Source organism: Trichechus manatus, unplaced genomic scaffold (genome assembly GCF_000243295.1).
Source record: "Trichechus manatus latirostris isolate Lorelei unplaced genomic scaffold, TriManLat1.0 scaffold00037, whole genome shotgun sequence".
Lineage (NCBI taxonomy): Eukaryota > Metazoa > Chordata > Mammalia > Sirenia > Trichechidae > Trichechus > Trichechus manatus.
In genome coordinates, this window is record NW_004443973.1 from 2,425,145 (window position 1) to 2,435,666 (window position 10,522).

The following is a 10,522-nucleotide window of genomic DNA, read 5'->3' on the forward strand; positions in this document are numbered from 1 at the left end:
GTATGCAAGGCATAGTCCTAGGTGTGAAGAACCAGTTGAGAAGCTTTTGCCATCAAGAGTTTAGTTGGGATGACAGTGCCAGACACTAACGTGAAGAATGGTAGATTAAATGTGGCCACAAATACTTTGCTGTTTCTCTCATCAAACAGTCAAGTCTCTTTTCCCTCTCCTTTAATCTGGGCTGGTCTTGTGACTCCTTTGACCAATAGAATGTGACAAAGGTAATGCTGAGTCATTTCTGGCCCTAACCCTTAGGAGAACTAGAAGCTTCTGCTTTCTCCCTCTAGGAATTTAGCACCATGCTATAAAGGAATTCCAACTATCCCTCTAGAAACAGGTCATATGGAGAGGTCCTGGAGGAGGAAAAACCATGCAGAGAGGGACCACATGAAGGAGAATTTCAGTACCCCCATAGGTATCTCCAAGGTGCCATGCATGTATGAGAGGCCTTCTTGGACCTTCCAGCCAGACCAGCCATCAGCTGGGTGCAGCTTCACGAGTGACTCCAGCTAATACCAAGAAGAACAGAAGAACCATTGCAGCCTACAGAATTGTGAGAAATAACAGGTTATTTCTGTTTTCACTCCTGCATTTTGGGATGTTTCCTACGCAGCAATAGTTAACTGATCTAGCTTACAGATCAACATATGCACCAAAACTTGCAGAGGGGCATATAAGAGCACCAAATGAGTATCTGCAAAAAATTCTGAATTGAGCAATGATCAGAAGTCACAGGAGGTGCTAGAGCCTCGTGGCTTTGGGAGTACAACCTATGTTTGAATCTCTGCTCCACAACTTACTTTTCACTATCTTTATGATCTTGGGAAAGTCAGGACTTTTCTTGGGATTTAGTTTCTTAATCCATAGAATGGAAATAAGAATTCCTTCTGCACAGAAGTATAGTAAAGGTAAATTGGACAATATGTACAATGCACTATACTTTACAGAAATTAAGAATTCAGTGCTAGTTGTTCTTATAAAGTAATCGTAGAAGGGCTTTCTAGAGAAGATGAATTTTGATTTGCATAAAAAAATTAATTCATAGATCTTTACTCTGTAGTAATAAGATAGATTCAGTTCAGTTTTCCCTGAATCTCCAGATATAATTCAACTTTTCTTTGTTCCTAGTGATTGGGAATTTGTATTGGTGAGTATTAAGAAATGTGACACAATCATTTGCATGAAAGTGTCTGAGGAAGAGGCTACAGTGTGTTTCAAAACCCGTGTCCTTCCCTCTTAGGCACAGTTAGAGGTGAGAGGCCATGAGACTGAGTTCTGGCCAGTAGAATGTGGGGGCCAAAATGAAAAACACCATTTGCAGGCCTGGCTCATGAAACTACCTCTATCTCATATATTTCATGTGATTTTCTCTTCCAGCTGACTGGAATGGAAGTATCTCTGGGGCGACCCATGGGATCCACATTATGAAGATGGTGAATCCACATGATGGAAGGGGCTTGGATCCTAAAACACATTTAGAGGTGAGTTGCCTGATCAGGAACCATGTCATTGGACTGTGACATGAGCAAGAAATATTTCTCTTGTGTTAAACCACTGATATTTCAATATTTGTCTATTATAGCAGATATCATAACCAGTACAGTTTTAATAGTATTCTCTTATCTTCTTAATAGTATTCATTTATGTTATTTTTCCTCCCCACTATCCATCTTTTTTGTCCACAAAAGCAAACCTACTTACCTTTCATTTCATTCATTACCCTCCTCTTCACGTCTCTGTAATCTTCTCTGTACTTTGTCCCTACAAAGGTTACCAAGTTATATAATTTCTTTCATTAAAAGAGCTGCGGAAATTCTTCCCCAATGGGCTTTCTCCAACTAAATGGAGATAGAAACATGCTTCTCATCTCTTTCTTATTTGCTATTTCCACTCATTTTCAAACACAAGACCTAACTCTCATAGCAGGGTATCTGGATATAAGTGATGTCTAACTTTCTATAAAATAGTGGGTTATTTTTAAATGCTTAAAAATACATGAAAACAGCTAGCATTTATTGACTACTTATTACGCACTATGCACTCTGTAAATGCCTGTATAGTCCTCATAATAAACCTATACAATAAGTATCATTATTATCTCCACTTAACAAATTAGGAAGCTGAGAACCAGAATGTTTGGCAATCTGACCAAAATCACACAGTAGGTTCATGGAAGAGCCAGGACTCAAACCCAGGAAGTCTGGAGCCAGAGCCTCCACTGTTAACAACACCCTCCATGCCCTCTCAGATGTGGTCACAGCTATCATGTTCTAAGCCTCAGTTTCCTGGCCTGCAGAACACAGGTGATAATAAAAGTACTCACCCCATCGGTTGCTATGAGGATTAGATGACAGAATCCTTGTAAAGCACCTGGCATATTGCAAACACGTAATTACTATTAGATACTGTTAGTGGCTACACGCTTTTCCTCCTCCTCCCATAAGCCCAGCTTGGACTCTCAGAAACCCAAATCCATCACTGAGGGGATGGCCTGGACTCCCATTTATCTAGAAATGGAATTTAGATTAATGTATGTAATAGCTGAATAACAGCCACTCAAAGATATCAGGTCCTAATCCCTGAAACCTGTAAATATTACCTTTTAAGAGAAAAGAGCCTTTGCAGATGTGATTAAGGATCTTGACATGGGGAGATTAACATGTATTATTCAGGTGGGCCCCAAATCCAGTCACTAGTGTCCTTATAAGAAAGAGGCAGGGGGAGATTATACACACAAAGGAGAACGCAAAGATGGAGGTAGAGATTGCAGTGATGCGGCCACAAACCAAGGAATGCCAAGGAAGGCCAGTAGCCACCAGAAGCTGGAAAAGACAAAGAAGGAATTCTCCACCAGAGCCTCCGGAGGGAGTGAGGCCTTGCAGACACCTTGATTTCAGCCCAGTGAAACTATTGTTGAACTTCTGACCTCCAGAACTGTGAGAACAAATTTCTCTTGTCTTAAGCCACCTACTTTGTGTAATTTGTTATGGTAGCATGGCAGCCCTAGGAATTAATATAATATGTTACCTTCTTCAGGATTGACATGAGCTCTGGGACTTAAAATTCTTTGATCAAAAGACATGCATTTCTAAGGAGAGAAGTCTAGGAAGAAAGCCCATTTGCACATAGGGTACCCCAAACATTCACCTTCATGTAAAAGCCAAGCTATTTATCTTCCAGGTATTCAAGAGACTATGCTGAATGCTGAATGCTCAGTGTAGGTTAAACACTGCATCCTGCACATGAAGGTGGCAGATACATTATGATAAACACATACATGCACAGGTTTTTATATCCACACCCTGCAGAAAGGGTGGAGCTCATGCAAATAGAATAATTAAACACTGAGAAGATTTTTAAAATGAAAGTCATCTAGTGAGCTATGTTATTTCTCCTCATGGGCTAAGCTATCTGTACAATATTAATTTCTTGTTCACACCCTTTTACTGTTAAATTGGAGATTATATAAACCTACGAAACTACATTTTATAAACCAAAAATCTGACAATTTTTTTCTAATTTGTATATCCATACATTTATAAAGCATTATAAATATTGAGCTAAAATTGAAGCAGCTAGTGAAGAACATACATATATGAAATTGGAAAAGCTCCCAAGAATCTAGGCGCTCAGGCAGTGACACTGCCATAATTTCCTTTTCCATAACAAAGCTCACTTTCCAGGTCACAGATTATCTTCAATCTGGAATGATTTCAAAGAAAAATATGTCACTATCTTTCCTATATCCTGTGATAAACTGCAGTTCTCGTGAACACAAAGGACCTGGTCACACAACTGGAGTTGGCAGAAACATTTTTTCAGCTTCTTATTACCAAACAAGATGGAGTCATATTCACTAACAGAAAAGTGTTTTGCTCTGAGAAGCTTGCCTTTTAGCCTGGATGGGCTATACGCTTTTAACAAACTGTCCTGAAGATGGCGCCACGTGCTTAGCTATGTTATAACCTGCATCATCGCGTCTGAAACCAAGCAGTCTGTAATAGCTACGCAATTTTTTGTAGAAAATGCTACCTTGAAATGATTTTCCTACTAAAGTAAAAGATTAAACTAAGTCACCTACGCAACAACCTGATTAAGTCATCTCTCAAGTTTCAGTTGGGAGAAGGAATTATAAGAAGAAAAAAAAACCTGTAAATGCCATTATGAGTTAGATCAAAGGCGTGTTCTGAAAGCCAAAGTCCATCTCTGACCTTGCTCTTTGTCCTTTGTTCCCTATTTGCAGTCAATGGCACCACTATCCATCAAGTTGCCCGAGCCAGAAACTTGAATGACATCTTTGATCCTTCCCTCTACTTTCACCTTCACCACCACCAACCCCACACCCAATCAGTCATCCAGTCCTATCTATTGTAGCCCCTACGTTTCTCTCAAGTGTGGCCATGTCTCTCCATTCCCACTAGGACCAGTCCAAAAAACCAAAAGCACCATCGCCTCCTCCCTGCACTTCTGCAAGAGTGTGCTGTTCTCCCTTTATTACATTTTATCCCTCTCAACCTGCTCTCCACACTTTATCTAATCTCTCAGAAAGACAGACCTCATCATCTCATCTCCCCTGTTTACAATCTTCCATGGCTCCCCACTGTTCTCAGGTGAAGGCCAAATTCTTACACAGCCTACAATGCTTTTTATCATCTCGGCTTCATTTTGTAACACTGTCCCAGTTGAGCTTTTGCCTTAGTCTTAGTAGGTCTCTTTCAATTCCTGTTATGTTCATCTCTGTGCTGTTTATTCTTACTGCTCCTGCCTGAACTCCTAGTAACAGCTGCAACAGTGGCGTCACTAGGGAGGTGTGAGGGGTGCCGATCGCACCGGGTGATACTGTCAGGGGGGTGACACCAAAATGACTGCGTATAAAATTTTCGTCCAGTGTTTCAGCAGAAATTTATTTTTTATAAAAATATCCCTGTAGTTAGTAACAACAAAAACATTTTTTGTAAGCCCAGCCTACATGTATCAATATATCTACAAGGCTAAAACACTATGCTAATTTACTTTTTGAGCCTCCCTTCAGAGCTATCATTATTATCCAATTACAATGATGCTTCGAATCACGTGGTTTAGTCCAGACACACTACCAGCGCATGCTGTTGTCTTTGTTGCTGCCAGTGTTTTCATAGATGCTGATTTTGTCAAATTCTCTGGTGTTTTAGCCATAATATTGTGATAATTAGCATGGAGGGTGACACCATGAGTTACCGCAGTGGGTCACACCAACCCTAGTGACGCCACTGAGCAGCAAACTCCTCCTCTAGCTCCAGCCACACCTACCTCCATCTGGCTAACTCATGCTCATCATGTAGGTCTCAGCATAAACATTATTTCCTCATGGAAGGAGGGCCCTAGAGTACATTAGAACGCCCCACTCTATGTTTCCATAGCACTCTGTACTTCCTAATTTTAACAATCATCTCATTTCATTATAATTACTCCTTAACTTCCTCCCTGCAAGATTGTCAACTCTGTGAAAGCAGGGACAGTATCTGTACTTACAATGTTCATTCTTACAATGACCTATAAGGCCTGACATCATCTGCCTCCCTTGTCTGACCTTTCTAACCACATCTCCTACAACACTCCCTTCATTTCTCTGTGCTTCAGCCTTCTTGCTTGTTCTTCTGCGTTGGCCTCTTCACTGTTGTAACTTGCCAGGCACTTGCTGTTCCTTCTACCTGGAAGCACTTCCCCCAGATTTCTGTGCGGCTCTCTCTCCCGTCTGCTTCAAATTTTTATTCGAATGCCACGTTCTCAGTGGAGTCTTCTCTGATCATCCAATCTATCCTTCCTCCCAACATTCCTATCCCTATCCCTGCTTTATTTTTCTCCTTAACTCTTATCACTGTCAAATAATATGTTCATGGTTTATTATCAGTCCCCCCTCACTAGAATGTAAACTCTGTGAGGGTAGGGATTTTTGTCTCTTTGGTTCATTGCATTATCCCCAGCACCTGCAGTTACCCTCACACAAATTAGTCACTGGAACTTTTAACCCTAGTCTCACCCTAGTGATTTCATAGACTAATTCTTTTCATCTATTTTTGGTACTAAATCATTCTAATTTATGGGTAGAGAGAAGTTTATCTCACCTGGGAAGTCTTCCCTCTCCCTTATTATTTTAATTTCCTGTTTCCAGACTACTATTTTATTTTTTTGAGGGGGGAGAGGGCTGGAGAAATCATAACTAAAAGTAAATCTCGCTGTAAAAAGCAGACTGCCATATCTTCCTCCCGCAGAGCAGCTGGTGGGTTTGAACTGCTGACTTTTCGGTTAGCAGCCAAGTGCTTTCACCACCGAGCAACCAGGGTTCCTTGTAAAAATATAAGGCAGACATTTACTGAGATTCTTTACATTTTAGTTTCCTCTAAATAATTAAAATAAAAAAAACTTAAGAGAACATTTCGTGCAAAGCCAGAGCTATTTGGTCTTGTTAAATGCCTCCATCTGGACAATTCCTAGGGTAATAGTGCCTTATCTTTTGTATTTGATGTGACACTCAGAGAGAAACTCTGACTCTCTGAAGTCACCGGAAACCAAAAACCAAACCAGTTCTGATTTACGATGGATGGCCCCATGTGTTTCAAAGTAGAACTGGGCTCCACAGGGTTTCCAATGGCTATGACCTTTCAAAAGCAGATCACCAGGCCTTTCTTCTGAGGCACCTCTAAGTGGGTTCAAACCACCAAGCTTTCGATTAGTAGTCAAGTGCTTAATCATTTGCACCACCCAGGGACTTCAAGTCACTGGGGTTGTCTTTTATTTTGAAACCAATGTAGTCGCCTCTGGCTATACAACCAACTTGATCATTTATGTAGAAAAGTCACATTTCTAAAATTAAACCAGCTATGCATTTAGATAGAGCCCAATTTCCTGACAGGGAATAGCAAAGAAGAATCAGCTTTAATGACTGCAGTATGGGTATATAGTCATTTTGTAAAAGTCCAACACACTGCAATGATCAACAACTCTGGGGAAAACAATGTTCAGTCTCACAAGATGTAAGGCTGATTCATGGCTAACGCTTTACCATGGATGTCTGATTCAACTTCCATTTTCAGAGTTATAAGATGAGTAAACAGATGCTTACCACCCTCTAATTTCGAGGGAATATTATATTGCTGCTTCAATTAAGCACAGTTTCTACATGAGCGTGTAAAATACTGTTACGGAGGAAACTGAAAATGATCATTTATAATACAAAATGGAAGTGAAAGTAAAGACAACATACCAAACTGAATAAATGACAGAAGATAAAGATCCTAGTTTATTAAAACCAAAAGGAAAAGGGAAAGCTAGTGCTGTATTTGATTGGGAAGATAAACACAAGATTTGAAAGTGGAGATCATGCCATTTCGTTACTTAATAACACGAGACTTACGAACAAAAAGGAGGTCACGCAGGTACAGTGAAAGAAAATGGCTGAAGAGGCTGCTTTTTAGGGATGTTCTAACAATGGTGAGGATTGGTGTGACCATCTGGTTGAAAATGGTCAAGAAAAAGTTTGAGAAAAGACTAAGAGAACAATTATCAACTAAACATTCCTAAATAAAGCCCAAAAGAAAATGAAAGTCTACACGTTAATTTAATTAAAATAGGTATCCAGGCCTGCAGAGTGGAGCGGAAAGAGAGAGAATAAAAAAGATGGCTTCCAGAAGAATTCCCCAAAATTGGGAAAAATCATGGTGAAAAAACAGAGATGTGGTCAGAGTTTAGCAAAAATAAAAAAGCTGGCCATGCAATGAATGAAGCTACATAAACTGAGCTATATAGTTTTCTTCTTTTCAAAGTACTGATCTCTGGAATTGGTTAAGATGATATATTTTCAAATATTCTTCAAATTAACAGAAAAATGAAGACAGGGCAGAATGAAACAGAGCTTCTGGAAAAGAGCTGTTCATTAAACTTTCAGAGAAGTTTCAGCTCAACAGAGGCTTAAATGATAAAACTAGAACTATAATTAATGACAGAGAAATCTACAGCCATTACTTTTGGTCTTGGAAGTGATTCTCTTATACAGTGACAAGAAAGAAAAAAAAAAAAGCATATATATGAATCCCAGACTTGGTTCAAAAACAAACTGATTGGAAGCCAAGTGATAAATCCTGAAAAAATTGCTGCCCAGCCCATGTTGGAAAAACTCTTCCTTATATTGATGTAATCAGAAAAAACAATGGAGGAGCCTAAAATGGAACACCTTGATCCACTCCCACCATGTGGAGCCCAAAAATGTGAAAGATTGAAATCAACTTTCTCAAAATATATTCCACTGAATGTTACTATCTCATAAACTAAATTCGGAGCTTTCTGGATTAGACAAGATTAAATGGGTTTTGTTACTGTTGAGTGAGGCATCTGCTATGGGCCCTAAGCATCCCTGTACATTCTTGTTGGCTATGCCAAGAATGCAAAACCCTGACTGCTCTTTGCCAGGGCCATTTCTCATCCCTGTGTTTGCAGCAAGCAACCTTGACAGATGAGGTAATGTCTCCCTCTGAGACAAAGCTGGGGGCACTGATGGGTCGGTGATAGAATTCTTGCCTTCCATGCAAGAGACCCAGGTTTGATTCCCGGTCAATGCACTTCATGTGCAGTTAATTTGTCAGTGGTAGCTTGCATGTTGCTGTGATACTGAACAAGTTTCCACGGAGCTTCTAGAATAAGATTAGGAAGAAGGACCTGGCAATCTGCTTCTGAAAATTAGCCAGTGAAAACCCTATGAATCACAACAGTTTGTTGTGCATGGGGTTACCATGAGTTATGGGGTCACCATGACTCCACAGCAGCTAACAACAACAGCTGGGGCAGAGTAGACTTGCTGTAAAAGAGGTAGATTCTCCAAGCTCAGAAATGAATGCTTTGGCAGTAACACAAACCCAATGCATGTGCAGCACCTAATGGTTGCTCTCTGTATATCCTCATGGAGACAAGGGGAACCAAGGCAAACATGATGCTCATGCCTCTTGCTGTTCTATAATACTCTTGTCTCTGACCCAGGAGTATCATGTCTTCTACCAGCATTCATAAAAAGGCTATCTTGTTAGCTTGTAAGTGAGGTAAAATCCTTGACCCTGACAGTCACTATAGGATTTCTTAGAAACTTTACTCTGTTAAAGTTATTGTGGCCTTCCAAGAGGATTGCATGGTACCACTAATTCTAAAGCTTATTTGATCATGCAAATTCATTCTCCTATATAGCAACTAAAAGAACCAAGATTTGGCAACACATACCTTGGGGAATCCTATTCTGAGAATGCTTGGGCAGGTCTGAGAGGAATGTGTACAGGATGTGGTAAGAGCTATCTTCTGAAATGTAGCTCTTTCTATGGCTTTCTATGCTTCCCAGAATTCCCACCATTTGAATTATTCCTTTGGTAAAGTGCATTATTTCCAGAAGGCCTCCATTAAAATACAAACATGTTACCTGGAGGTATGGTACATGAATGTTTAATACCATAACATACAGTAAAGAAGAGGAGATTCAGAGACCGTTGGGCTCTGATGGAACATGGAGGGTGTGCTATATGTCAGGAAAGATCTTAGGAGCAGATCTGTCTCTTGGGTAGAAGAGGCAAAAAAAAAAAAAAGCAATGAATCCTCTTTTTCCTCCCGTATCTTCCTGCTATATAGTACTTGTACTGGGATTTGTGTTTAAAAGTAAAATGCTTATCTTCCCCTTTTCTTCTCCATTGATTAATTCTCCCTTTCTGTTTGAACTGGAATGTAAATTTGTCCTTCTCACCAAATGAGTAGACTAAAATCAGAATGTTAAGTGTTTTAAGGAAATTTGAGTCAGCATAATTCTGGAGAACAAGAGGAGAAACCGATAAGTAGGTGTTTTCAAAACAAATTTTTCATTCCCTTTAGGATAACTTTGGAGATAGATATTCAAAAGGACAAAAAGGATGCTGAACTCAAGTCATATACTTCCCAACTCTGCCTAAATCTCCCCTTACTGGTATTTTTTGTTTGTTCTTTGTATTTTTTTTAAAGCAGGAAACAGAGAGAATTACAGAAGGTATAGCTTAATAATTCTTTCAATTATGACAATTTCTGCTTGAAAACAATTAATATTCTAATGTTGTTACTTGAGTCACAACCTTCAAGAAGCTGTTTATCACAGTTACTTAGCTTGTACATGATTTTGCTGTTTTCATCACCATTTGGGGAAAGTTATTCAGAGAGAATGCACTAAGAGTTTTTGTATTTGCTCTCTTAAAAAGGAAAAAAAAAAAGGTTGCCCTACTTGGCACTCAGGCCATTGTGCTATAAGGAACTGAGATTTTCCATAATAAAGAAGTCTTTCCCTGAGGTATTTATAATGTATTCCACACACATCAGGTTTTATACCAAGCAAGACCACTACTGTATTATCCTACAATGGCATTTCAAACATCACAATGCCAGGTGGGCTATTACAAGAAATATGTAAAATGTTTCAGAATAGCCAATTTAATTTCTTTGTGTTTTACAATCAGATCTAAAATAATATATCCTCTCTCTAAAAGAC